This window comes from Stenella coeruleoalba, assembly GCF_951394435.1.
Source record: "Stenella coeruleoalba genome assembly, chromosome: 10".
In the NCBI taxonomy this organism is placed as follows: domain Eukaryota; kingdom Metazoa; phylum Chordata; class Mammalia; order Artiodactyla; family Delphinidae; genus Stenella; species Stenella coeruleoalba.
This window is the reverse complement of record NC_137156.1, coordinates 26890872-26902983: the sequence shown is the minus strand read 5'-3', so window position 1 is coordinate 26902983 and position 12112 is coordinate 26890872. Positions and strand designations below refer to the sequence as shown.

Here is a 12112-nt window from a genome sequence, read left to right as displayed (position 1 = left end):
TGACACAGTTCAGGGAAGAGGGTGTTTGAGAGACTGAAAAAGCAATTGTTTGACTCCCGTTTTTGTTTGTTTATTTGTTTTTATACATGTATTTATTTTATTTTTATTTATTTTTGGCTATTTTGAGTCTTCGCTGCAGTGCACAGCCTTCTCATTGTGGTGGCTTCTCTTGTTTCGGAGCATGGGCTCTAGGCGCATGGGCTTCCATAGTTGTGGCACGTGGGCTCAGTAGTTGTGGCGCACAGGCTTAGTTGCTCTGCGGCATGTGGGATCTTCCCGGACCAGGGCTCAAACCCACGTCTCCTTCATTGGCAGGTGGGTTCTTAACCACTGCGCCACCAGGGAAATCCCCCCATTTGCTTTTTAACTCTTGTTCCAGTCCTTTCCTGCTGTAATTCCTTCCCTTGGTTTCCCTAAAACCAGGTTTTTCTTAAGCTGGTTCAACTGAGTTTCTATTACAAACCAAAACAGAAACTAGAAAATCTTAGTAAAATACAGATAATAATACAAAAACCCATTATGGTTCCATATCCTCTAGTAATAATATGTATTTGAGCAAAGATCTAATGAATAAATATTTATCATGTACTGATGAATAATGAATAATTTGAAATGAATTTTAAATGCACTAATAGGAGACTAAATAAATAAATTATGGTATATACATGCACTTGAATTCTAACCAAATATTTTAAAATGATATGTACATTGGAAATTTTTCAAAATTAAATGCTCTTCATATACTATCCTCTTATACTTGGCATCAGGTTCATGAGGTTTAACTCAATACTGGTCAAATGTTTAAAAACCTGACTCCTGCAGTTTTTTGCTGTAGCTAAAATGCATTATGACTGTAATGGCCTAGTTCTTCAGATCAAAGAGAAAACCAGTCTGATTCATAGCCATCATCTAATACTCCCCTATGAGGTTCTCATGCTTAAATTCAGCTTCTTCCAACACCCACCTTTTTTTTTTAGGAAAAAAAAGAAAAAGAAAGGAAAGGTTACTGTTCTTCTAATCCAGCTGGGAAAGTGAGCATTAATCCTCTTACCTTGATCCTCAGTGAAACATAGACATATAGACACCTCTCTCTGCCCCTCCTTTCATTATTTTCACAAAAATCTCCACTTTGAGGGAATCACAAAATAAATATATGTTGGGGATATCTTAGTCTAGATACAGTCATAGCACTAGACAGTGAGGGATTGTCAGTAAAACAAAGATAATGGACAAGGGTAAATGAAAGAGGTGATACCACAAAATGGATGAAAGAAAAACAATTCTATAATTTTTAAGACTTCAAATTTTTCAAACTTCAAAAACATCAGACAGTCAGCTTCGGAAAGTTGGAAAGTCACTTGCAGAATAAGTCTTTAAAATGTTTTCAATATCAATGTTTTCAGCTGGTCATAATGAAAAGCCCCCAGACCTGAGAATCAGCCATGTCTGTGATCCTTCGACAACCTGCCAACTAGATGATCTTGGACAAGTTACTGAAACCTTCCAAACCTTAGTTTTCTTTAATGTAAATTTGGATAATAGTATCTAAATATATAGGATAGTTATAGGATCCAAGTACAAGATTGCTGTAGAGATTAAAAGAATGGATAAATACCCCAAAAAAGGCCTTTCTCTGAGACATTACAAAATTTATATCATTTACATTTACTTGACACCAGTCATATGGCAGATCACTGTTTTTTATACTATCATAAGCCTTTTTTTGTAAATATTAATATTTTTGTTGATGTCTTTAATGGCTATCGCCCTGGTAATAACATTACCTAAAATGTTTAACAAGCTTCATTGATCTCTGTCAATTTATTTTAAGCATTAGCTTTATTATTATATTTGATTGTCATGCATCTGTGTATAGACTACATTATATTCATGTGCTTATGGACAAGACACATACTTTAAAAAGCTGTTGACATCAACACAATTTCTATTTTTTCTTATCAAGCGAAAATTGGTGAGAAAGTATTTTAAGTCAAAATACTCACTCCCTTCTCACCACAGGAAAATGCAAACCAGAAAACTGCAACTTAGAGAAGCCTGAACAAATAAATCTTTTTATTTAATAATTTATAACCATTAAAATATTGAATGTGTCCCATTATAGTTAAACTTCTCAAACCACTATAACTACAAAGAAATCTTTGTGCTCCTAACCCATCCTGTTGGGCTTTGTCACTAAGTCATTCTTTGTTTAACTCTTGGTTGCTTCCTTCTGAGTCAAGCCATTATTTAAAACATTTGTAACTTCCCAGTGTTATGAATTCACGACTGTCGCTCTACTTACGCGACCAAGCATGTATAACCCTATGGATCTTTCTCTTCCTTTGCTTTTAGGTGTTGACAGCACTGCTCTTCAGCCAAATTCAGTCCCTTTGCAAAGGTAGAACTCTACAATAATTCTACTGAGTACTCAGGTATGAGACTTTTTGCCGCTATGGACAGATGACACGGAGAAGTCAAAGAAATAATAAAATCATGGAAGCAATCAAAATATTGAAAAAAAGGCAGCTGGTTAAATGGTCTGCTCTTCATCCATGTCTCAGGATGTTAGGCAGGATTCAAACACACATAAACGAACAAACAAAAGCTTTAAAAAGGGTAAAAATGTTCAGAATATATTGTAAGGTGAGAAAACAGGTCACAAAACAGTATTATAATATAGCCCAATTTGGTAATAATAATACTTATAGTTTTTTAATGTATTTTTTAAACTAGAACAATACACTTCAAATGATTCCAGTTTTATAAAATAACAGGAACAGTATACTCCAAAAGCTTATTTCTAAGAACCAGGATTATGGGTTAATTTTGCTTTCTTCCTTTTGCTCCCCTCACCTGGCCCCCATTATTTTGTATAACAAATGACCATATATCACTTTCATGGTCAGAAGAAAAATGATGTGTGTGTGTGTGTGTGTGTGTGTGTGTGTGTGCGCTTGTGCATGGTGTGGATAGATAGATGATAGATGGATAGATAGATGATATAGATAAGTAGATAGATGATAGATAGATCTATGATAGATATAAAATATGTATTACACACATACAGGGTGGCAGTTCTGAGTTAAGTTCAATACAATATATGGTAAACCTTGAAATTCCTTATCATCAGTACAACAGTATATAAACCAGGACAAATTAATAATTTGTAGCAGGGACTATTCCTTTCCACTAATCAGATGCCTGTGTCTACTATCCAGGGCACTGGTTTCCAGGTAATCTAAGTACCTAATAAGCTCAATTCATTATCAGCAATCAGTTTGAAAAGCACAGAATATGAATAAAGGGCCTGGATTACCCTGGATGTCAGCTCCTTGAAAGTAGGGCCTTGTCAACTTGTACCCTGCTCTATCCCCAGAGTTCAGAAGTGCCCAGTTCAGAACAGGTACTCAAGAAACATTTGTTGAATGAAGGGCTATTTCACCCAGACCATGTGGAAGCTGAAGAAATCTCCCTACTTTCTCACAGTGTAGACATTCAATGAGCAGATAACTAGTCAGATCCAATGTCTGACCCTCACCTCCAATGTCAGATCTTCAGATCCAGTGTCTGACCCTCACCTCCAGTGTCTGACCCTCACATCCAATGTCACCTTCAGATCCAATGTCAGACCCTCACCTCCAATGTCTGACCTTCAGATCCAATGTCTGATCCTCACCTCCAATGTCACCTTCAGATCCAGTGTCTGACCCTCACATCCAATGTCTGACCCTCACATCCAGTGTCTGACTTTCACATCCAGTGTCTGACACTCAGACCCAATGGTTCTCTTTCTCAAAAAAGTTTGACAAACTCTGTCAGATTCTCTTGCCCTGACATTCCTACAAAAGTTAATATTTCATCAATATGCATTGCCACATATATTATTTAATTTACTCCTTTCAATAATCTATGAGTCATATTCTATTGTTACCTCCATCTTGTAGGTATGGACACTGAGACGTGCGTGACATAATTTTCCTAAGGTCACACAGCTAATAAAGTGGGGCTGAGATCTGATTATGGGAATGTCTGAGGCCACAACATGTCTTTAACCAATATACTAAACAGGAGCCTCTTATGAGCCCCAGATGGAAATTTTATTTCAAAATGTAATGATAGGAAATACTCCATCTCTTCTTTTTTTTTTTGGTACATTATATTTTTTAATATTTTTTATTAATTTTTATTGGAGTATAGTTGCTTCACAATGTTGTGTTAGCTTCTGCTGTGCACCAAAGTGAATCAGTTTTATGTATACATATATCCACTCTCTTTTAGGTTTCCTTCCCATTTAGGTCACCATGGATCACTGAGTAGAGTTCCCTGTGCTATACAGTAGGTTCTCATTAGCTACCCATTTTATACATAGTAGTGTATATATGTCAATCCCAATCTCCCAGTTCATCCCACCTCCCCTTCCCCCCTTGGTAAGCATAAGTTTGTTCTCTACATCTGTGACTCTATTTCTGCTTTACAAGTAAGTTCATCTGTACCATTATCACTTTTCATATAAGCGATATTGTACAATATTTGTTTTTCTCTTTCTGACTTACTTCACCCTGTAGGACAACCTCTAGGTCCATCCTACAAATGACCCAGTTTCGTTCCTTTTTATGGCCGAGTAATATTCCATTGTGTATATGTATCACATTTTCTTTATCCATTCTTCTAACTCCATCTCTTCTAAGGAATTAGCTAGCCTCTTCCTTGCTGATAATGAAAACTATGTAACTGAGCGTATCTACCTTTTCTCTTTGGCTGACAGGAAGCTCAGAGACAAATGTAAACCTCAACTAGAGTAATTCTATTGATCCCTATGGACTGTGACTTTGGGTTTTCTTTTCCCTGATCTTGACTTTTGACTCCATATTTGCTGGGCCTGATTCATATTTTTTATCTACTTTATTACCTGAATTTTTGTTACAAATCATCTCAAATCCTTCGAAGGATTTTGGAATAAAGGAACATAGCATCACTATTATTGATTTTACTGTATTTCCAATCTGTGGAGAAGACACTTCACCAGAGCATCTTCTATATTGTCTAAAAAGAAAAACCAATTAGCAATTTGTTCTGAGTCCACATGTTGTATCTTGTCCTTTAAATACATTCTGCAGTTGTCTCTAAATCATATTAACTTCAAAATCGCTGAAAAGAAAATAAAGCTGATAACTTGATAGCCCAACCTCAGTGTGTGGTTTGGTTTGCTTGTTTAATTTTAGACCTTACTTTTCAGTGACATCCTTTCAGACTTGAAACTTCAGTCATTTGCTGACCTTAATTCTCAGGGTATTAGATGAAGTCAGCATTGCCAAAGGGAAGGCCACCCGTAAAAAAAATTTGCATGTGCCTGCTAATATATAGGGATAGAATTCTAAATGTATTGGTTTGAAAAAAAATGGAAAGTTTTCTGACCCACTTTAAATCAGTGTTTCAGTAAAAGGCTAGTGAGAAACCTACCTAAGGAAGAGGCTTGGTTTCCATGAGGTTAGTAGTAGTTATTACTCAAAGGAGAAATTGACATGCTCATCTGATGAGTTGGGTTGTGGATGTTCGTGTAGAGATAGGGGAAACACTGATGGATTGCAGTTGTTTTAAGATGATGTGATGTGATGTGTCTTCCTCCTTGCATGGCTTGGTCTCATCACAGCTTCCAGGTATCACCTCAATGCTTTGAGGCTGGGAAAGATGTGTAAGAGGCAAGCCTCATTTACCGAAAAGATGAAGGTGTGGTGCACTATTGGGGAGTCACCAGGAACAGAATGCCTGTCTATCAAATCCCTCACGTGGATAATGTCATGGCCCATCAACATTCTTTTGACTCCATAGATTAAGTTTGTTTTTTAAAGACGTACAAACAGTTTTGTGATCTGATTCCATCAGATAAAAATAGTCTGGTCTGGGCTAGGACTAGGCTCCTGCAGCATCAAAAATGAATAGCAGAAGAAAGATAATTAGTCACTCACAGGAGCTGTTCACAGAGGGTCTTCATCAGGGAAGAACAACCCACCAAGTGTTAGAATGCCCAGTGGTGAAAAAACAGAATTGAAATGTTGAAAAAGGATTCTACCTCTCACCTCTTAGCCCTCACCAGCCCATTAACAATGACTTATTCAGAAGTACTCATTATTAATCATTCCTTCAATTCATCATGTCATATAAGGAGGAGAAATTCCTCCACCAGGGATTCCAGAGGAAGCCTGTACCTACCCCTGGAGGATTCCCACCCAACGATTCATTGTTCAGGACGGCCCTCAGAAACATAGCCGTAGTGAACACCTAACAGTGTTGCCCTGGAGAGGAACACTGACACTGTCAGGCTGGTACTAAGATGATATTTCTTATTTAATAAACCATGGCAATTTCATAGACAGTAAGTCCTGATTCTTGAAAAACAACAGCTTTAACCTCAGAGCTGAGCCTCTGGTATATAACACTATTAATACTTTGAAGTTGGAGATATTATAGATGATCTAGATCTTAAACAACTAGATCTAAATCTGGGTATCAGCTAAATCCTGATTTTATCAATGCCCCAAGGCCCTCCAGATGACTCTCTGTTGCAAACGTTCTCCTCTCTCAAAACCATGTCTTCCTATTAAGTACCTGACATTGCTTCTTGTCAGTTGGCCCATTTTCAAAATATCAGCCCCCAGGTTAAAAACCCAAAAGGATTCTCTGCAGCTACTCATTACCTTCTCTATATTACATCAAAATCAAGAGAAAAGGAGTTTTCCTTGTGATGTGCACAGCATGAGATAAAATGATACCGATTTCTTTGAGTAGCCATTGTCTTTAAACTATAATATACAATAAGTCTCCTGCATATGAACGAGTTCCATTCCGAGAGCGCATTTTAAGTCCAGTTTGTTCTTAAGTCCAACAAAGTTGGCCTACGTACCCAGCTAACACAATCAGCTATATAGTACTGTACTGTAATAGGTTTATAATACTTTTCACACAAATAATACATTAAAAAACAAACACAAAAAATAAAGAAAACATTTTTAATCTTACTGTACAGCACCTTGAAAAGTAGAGTAGTACAGCACAACTGCTGGCATACAGCCGCTGGCATCGAGTGAACAGGCAAGAAGAGTTACTGACTAGAGGAGGGAGAGGAGGTGGGAGATGGTAGAGCTGAAGGATTGTCAGCAACAGGAGACAGAGGGCAAGCTGCAATTTCACTCACGCCTGACGTTGATGGAACGCACGTTCACATCTCTGAAAGTTTGCACCTTGAAGGTTCGTATGTAGGGGACTTACTGTACAATAAGTCATTAACGGTGGCACAGGGCCTCCTCCTCTACTGAGACCATTGTTTTTTAAGGCTGTAGAGTAGAAAAGACAATAGTATCTCGATGGTAACCCCACCACCTAAGCAAGAAGTTTTTTTTACTTATTTACTTATTTATTTATTTTTTAATTAAAAAAAAATATGGAACGCTTCACGAATTTGCGTGTCATCCTTGCACAGGGGCCATGCTAATCTTCTCTGTGTCATTCCAATTTTAGTATATGTGCTGCTGAAGCAAGCACTATTTATTTAATTTTTTAATGACAGTCTTAATTTAAGGGATATATGTTCTTCTATCTCCCACATTGTTCTCTACTGTAAGTACAAGGGGATGCTGTTTGATGACCTAATGAAGTCAAGGAGCCTTGAAGATCATTTCCCTAAATCAAGAAGCCCATAGACACTTCACTAGGAGCAGATGAATGCTTGGCTCCCAGGAAGACTTCCCAGCCTCCACTGCTCCTCCTCTGCTCACCTCACCGAGCTCCCAGCTCCCAACTCCCAGGATGCAGTTCCCCGTTACTTTGTGAATATCTGTTTCCCAAGCCCTCCAAGAAGCAAGACTGATACACTGGGGAAAATCACTAAGCAAAATCATCACCCCTAATTTACTGTCCCTATTTGTTCTTTCACTATTTTCTTTCTCTGAAAACTCAGATAATCAAAGATTACCGGGTGCAAAAACTCATTTTATCGAGAGGGAAACTGAGCCTCAAGGATGTGAAATACCTAAGGGCATGGGTAGTTAATGGCAGAACCACAGTGAAAATAAGTGTCCTCTCCTCTAGTGTTCTGGGCACCTAATTTCCAGTCCAGCATTCCTTCTATCTGAACAGACTGTGGTCCAAACCTGAACCAGCTGCCTCTGCAGACAAATACCGTCCTTGCTCTGCACACCATCTTTGTGCTTCTGACTGTTCCTCCAGCTCAAGGGTGTATCTGAGAAACCAGTCCTACTCAAGACTGGGCACACTGAGCTCCAACCACCACCTCAAAATGGCCAGTTTTACACTTTTGTGAAAACCCACCTTGTTTCCCATCCTTATTTCAAAGCTAGGGTTGGTATTTCAAAGGACAGCACACAGGGTGTATTTCACTGGCACAGGAGGCGGGCATAGGCAGGACAACTAGAATCAGCTTTGCCCCTTTGGCCAGCAAACACATTCACCTTGACCTCATCCTTACCAGACAGCAACAAGCAAGAAATCTTCTACTTAAGGATGGTCCGAAACAGGCCACAACCTTGTCACACTACCTTCAAAACGATCAGCTGGAGAGTCAAGGTGTTAGCTCAGTACGGTCACTGGCATGCAATTGGGTCCCAAAAGGAATATTCAAGATTCCAACCTACCCAAATAACATTATTTGTACTTTAATTCAGTCAAAATATTGAGCACTTCCTATTTCCTAGACACTGTGTTAGATGATACAAAGACTAATAATAACTGTCTCCAGGTAGCTTCACAGTCTAGCAGGAAAATCAGATACATAAATGACATGCAATATGATAGAAACATGCATGGACAGCTGTGTCCCAGAGAAAAACCAGCAACACAGAAGCAATCTGTGGAGACCTATGCTGTATAAAGCCGCACAGGAAGCACCAAGGGAGTTACGAAGATGAATAGCACACTGTCCTTGAAGGGTAACAGTAAAATCTAAAATTGGAAATGAACGTATGTCTTAGACATACTTTTTCCAGCCAAATAAAACACAGTACAAAATGAAGCAAAAGTTACTAGAGAGGCAGGTATAAGCTATGTGTTATGGGAGCTGCTCATTTCAGCTAAATGATCAGGAGGGACCTCCAGACTTAGAAGACACATTTGAACCGGAGCTGGAAGGAAAAGGCGCATTTTGATATAAACTGAGGATGGGAAAGGGCATTTCAGAGACAGTACCTAACAAAAGGCATGCAGGCATTACAGATCTTCCTTGACTTGAGATGGGATTACATTCCAACAAACCCAATAAATTCAAAACATCGTGATGTAAATGCATTTAATACACCTTAACCTACCAAGCATCATGGCTTAGCCTAGCCTACCTCAAATGTGCCCAGAACACTTATCTTAGCCTACAGTTGGGCAAAATCATATAACACAAAGCTTATTTTATAATAAAGCATGGAACAGCCCATGTCATTTACTGAATAATGTACTGAAAGTGAAAAATAGAATCGGTGTCTGGGTACAGATGTTGGTAAATATATCGGTTGTTCACCCTCATGATTGCATGGCTCACAGCCACTGCAGCCTCATGAGAGAAGATCCTACCACATAGCACCAGCCTGAGAAAAGATCAAAATTCAAAATCTGAAGTACAGCTTCAACTGAATGTATATCACGTTTGCACCGTCGCAAATTTGAAAAATTGTAAGTCAAACCATCGTAAGTTGGGGACCGTCTGTGGAAGGAGAACAATCAGGACCCCATGAGGCCAGGTCATGGAGCGTGGTGGCAGGTAAAGCTGTAACGGTTGCAGATTTCAGATACTAAGTCAAATAATAATTTAAATGCTAAGGGGTCTGCATTTTGTTCTGAATGCAAGTGAACGATACAAGAAAAGGCACAATCAGAGCCATGCTTTGAGGATCATTATTGCAGGAATGTTGAAGGCGGGTGGAAGATAACAATTGGGAAGAGCAAATGTGGTTATTAAAACAGTCCAAGTACACAAAGGAACCCATCTACAGAAAAGAAACAGACTCACAGACATAGAGAACAGACTTGTAGTTGCCAAGGGGGAGGGGGTTGGGGAGGGATGAATTGGGAGTTTGGGATTAGCAGATGCAAACCATTATACACAGAATGGATAAACAACAAGGTCCTACTGTATAGCACAGGGAACTATATCTATATTCAGTATCCTGTGATAAACCATAATGGAAAAGAATATAAAAAAGAATGTGTATATATGTATAACAATTGCTTTGCTGTACAACAGAAATTAAAACAACATTGTAAGTCAACTATACTTCAACTAAAAAACAAAAACAAAACAGTCCAAGTGGGTGAGCAATGAGTTAGAGGAATGGCAGTAGGTCTGGGAATAGGAAATAGATGTGAGAGACACAGATGCTGCTGAGATGGCTACGTGATCACATGTGGAGGAGGGACAGGGGAGCTCACGATGACTCCATGTCTCCAAGGTACATGGTGAGGTCAACACCAGAACCAAGGAAATCAGGAGAAACTGCATCCCACTTCCTCTTCCATCTGTATCTGCTTCGCCTACCAAGGTCATCCATCTACCATCGCCACTGAGATTTCAGCTGCTCGTGGCCTTCCTCACTGATCAGTCAGTGTCTGTCTACCCAAGAAAACACCTCACTGCAGAGAACGGGCAGAGACAGGGTGACACGTCACCAGCCATGTCTTCATCCACTGACCCCTCATTTTTTTTTTTTTTTTTTTTTTTGCGGTACGCGGGCCTCTCACTGCCGTGGCCTCTCCCGCTGCAGAGCACAGGCTCCGGACGCACAGGCCCAGCGGCCATGGCTCATGGGCCCAGCCACTCCGCGGCACGTGGGATCTTCCCAGACCGGGGCACGAACCCGTGTCCCCTGCATCGGCAGGCGGACTCCCAACCACTGCGCCACCAGGGAAGCCCGCTGAGCCCTCATTTTATCAACCTTGGGATAGGCCTCAATGTTTCCGAGGAGGAGCCGTCCTCAAGGACCTGAAATGGAAGTTCACCTCACTTAGAAAGTGGAGAGAAAAGGAAGGAGGAACCAGCTCCTTCTGTCTTTCCTTCTTTTTTTTTTTTTTAACGATTTCTTTTTTTGATGTGGACCATTTTTAAAGTTTTTATTGAATTTGTTACAATATTGCTTCTGTTTTATGTTTTGGTTTTTTTGGCCCAGAAGCATGTGGGATCTTATCTCCCCGACCAGGGATCAAACCCACATCTCCTGCCTTGAAGGCAAAGTCTTAACCACTGGACCACCAGGGAAGTCCTATCTCTCTTCCCTTCTTATCCCCCTTTCCTCTCCTCCTTTCTTGTTATCATTGTCTGTTCTTGCCTTCCCTCCTTTTCTCTACCCCCACCTTCCTGCAGTCTCTACCTCCATTTTCATTCCTCTCTTTGTCCGGTTACATTTCCCCACTCCTTCTTCCTCCTGAGGAATTGCGTGAGTTAACAAGTTGCTTGGTAACATGCAGTGTTAGACGTGCCTTTGATAGTAAATCTCACGTCTCTTGAACCTAGTTATTTGTTCCTCAAGCAGAGTAGACATTCAACAAAGCAGGCATTAAATCGATGAAATAATATGTCCTGTCATCATGAAATTATGTATCCATTTTTTGTTTGTTTATATGGTGAGACCACGGGTAGTTTCTGGAACGGTCTCCACCACATCTGGCTAGGGAATCTGGTGAGGAAAGGAGTTATCAAATGGGAAATCAAGGCATATGACCAAAGAAGACTTGAATGTGAGGTCAAACTTTTATTTCCCCACGAGCCATTAAAATAGAAGGTATCTCTTACGGCAGTTTCACGCACGCTCACAAATAAATGATTTCTGTGTTTCCACTCAGCTTCTGACAAGTCATAGTTCCTTGAAGAATGAAGAGAAGACATAGTCTTTAGAAGCATAAATTTCTGTCCTTCCCATTTTCCTCCAGAAGCAGATTATTGCCCGACACGAAAGGGAGGTTTTTCTCTGACCTCATTCGGAGATGGAACTTTTAACCAAAATGGTGTCACCCCTGAACTCACTCCTACACGCCAACGTAAGTGACCACAGAAGGAGAAAAGCCCTATAAAAAGAGAGAAGGTAGCGCTACACTTTGTCCATCTCGCAGCAAGCACAGG

At 39.8% G+C, this 12112-nt stretch overlaps 1 protein-coding gene across 3 annotated transcripts in view; it reads right to left on the bottom strand.

The window, feature by feature from the left end:
* PKHD1 (PKHD1 ciliary IPT domain containing fibrocystin/polyductin) overlaps nt 1–12112 on the bottom strand; it is a 534197-nt gene that overhangs the window by 492716 nt on the left and 29369 nt on the right. The window lies entirely within an intron of this gene.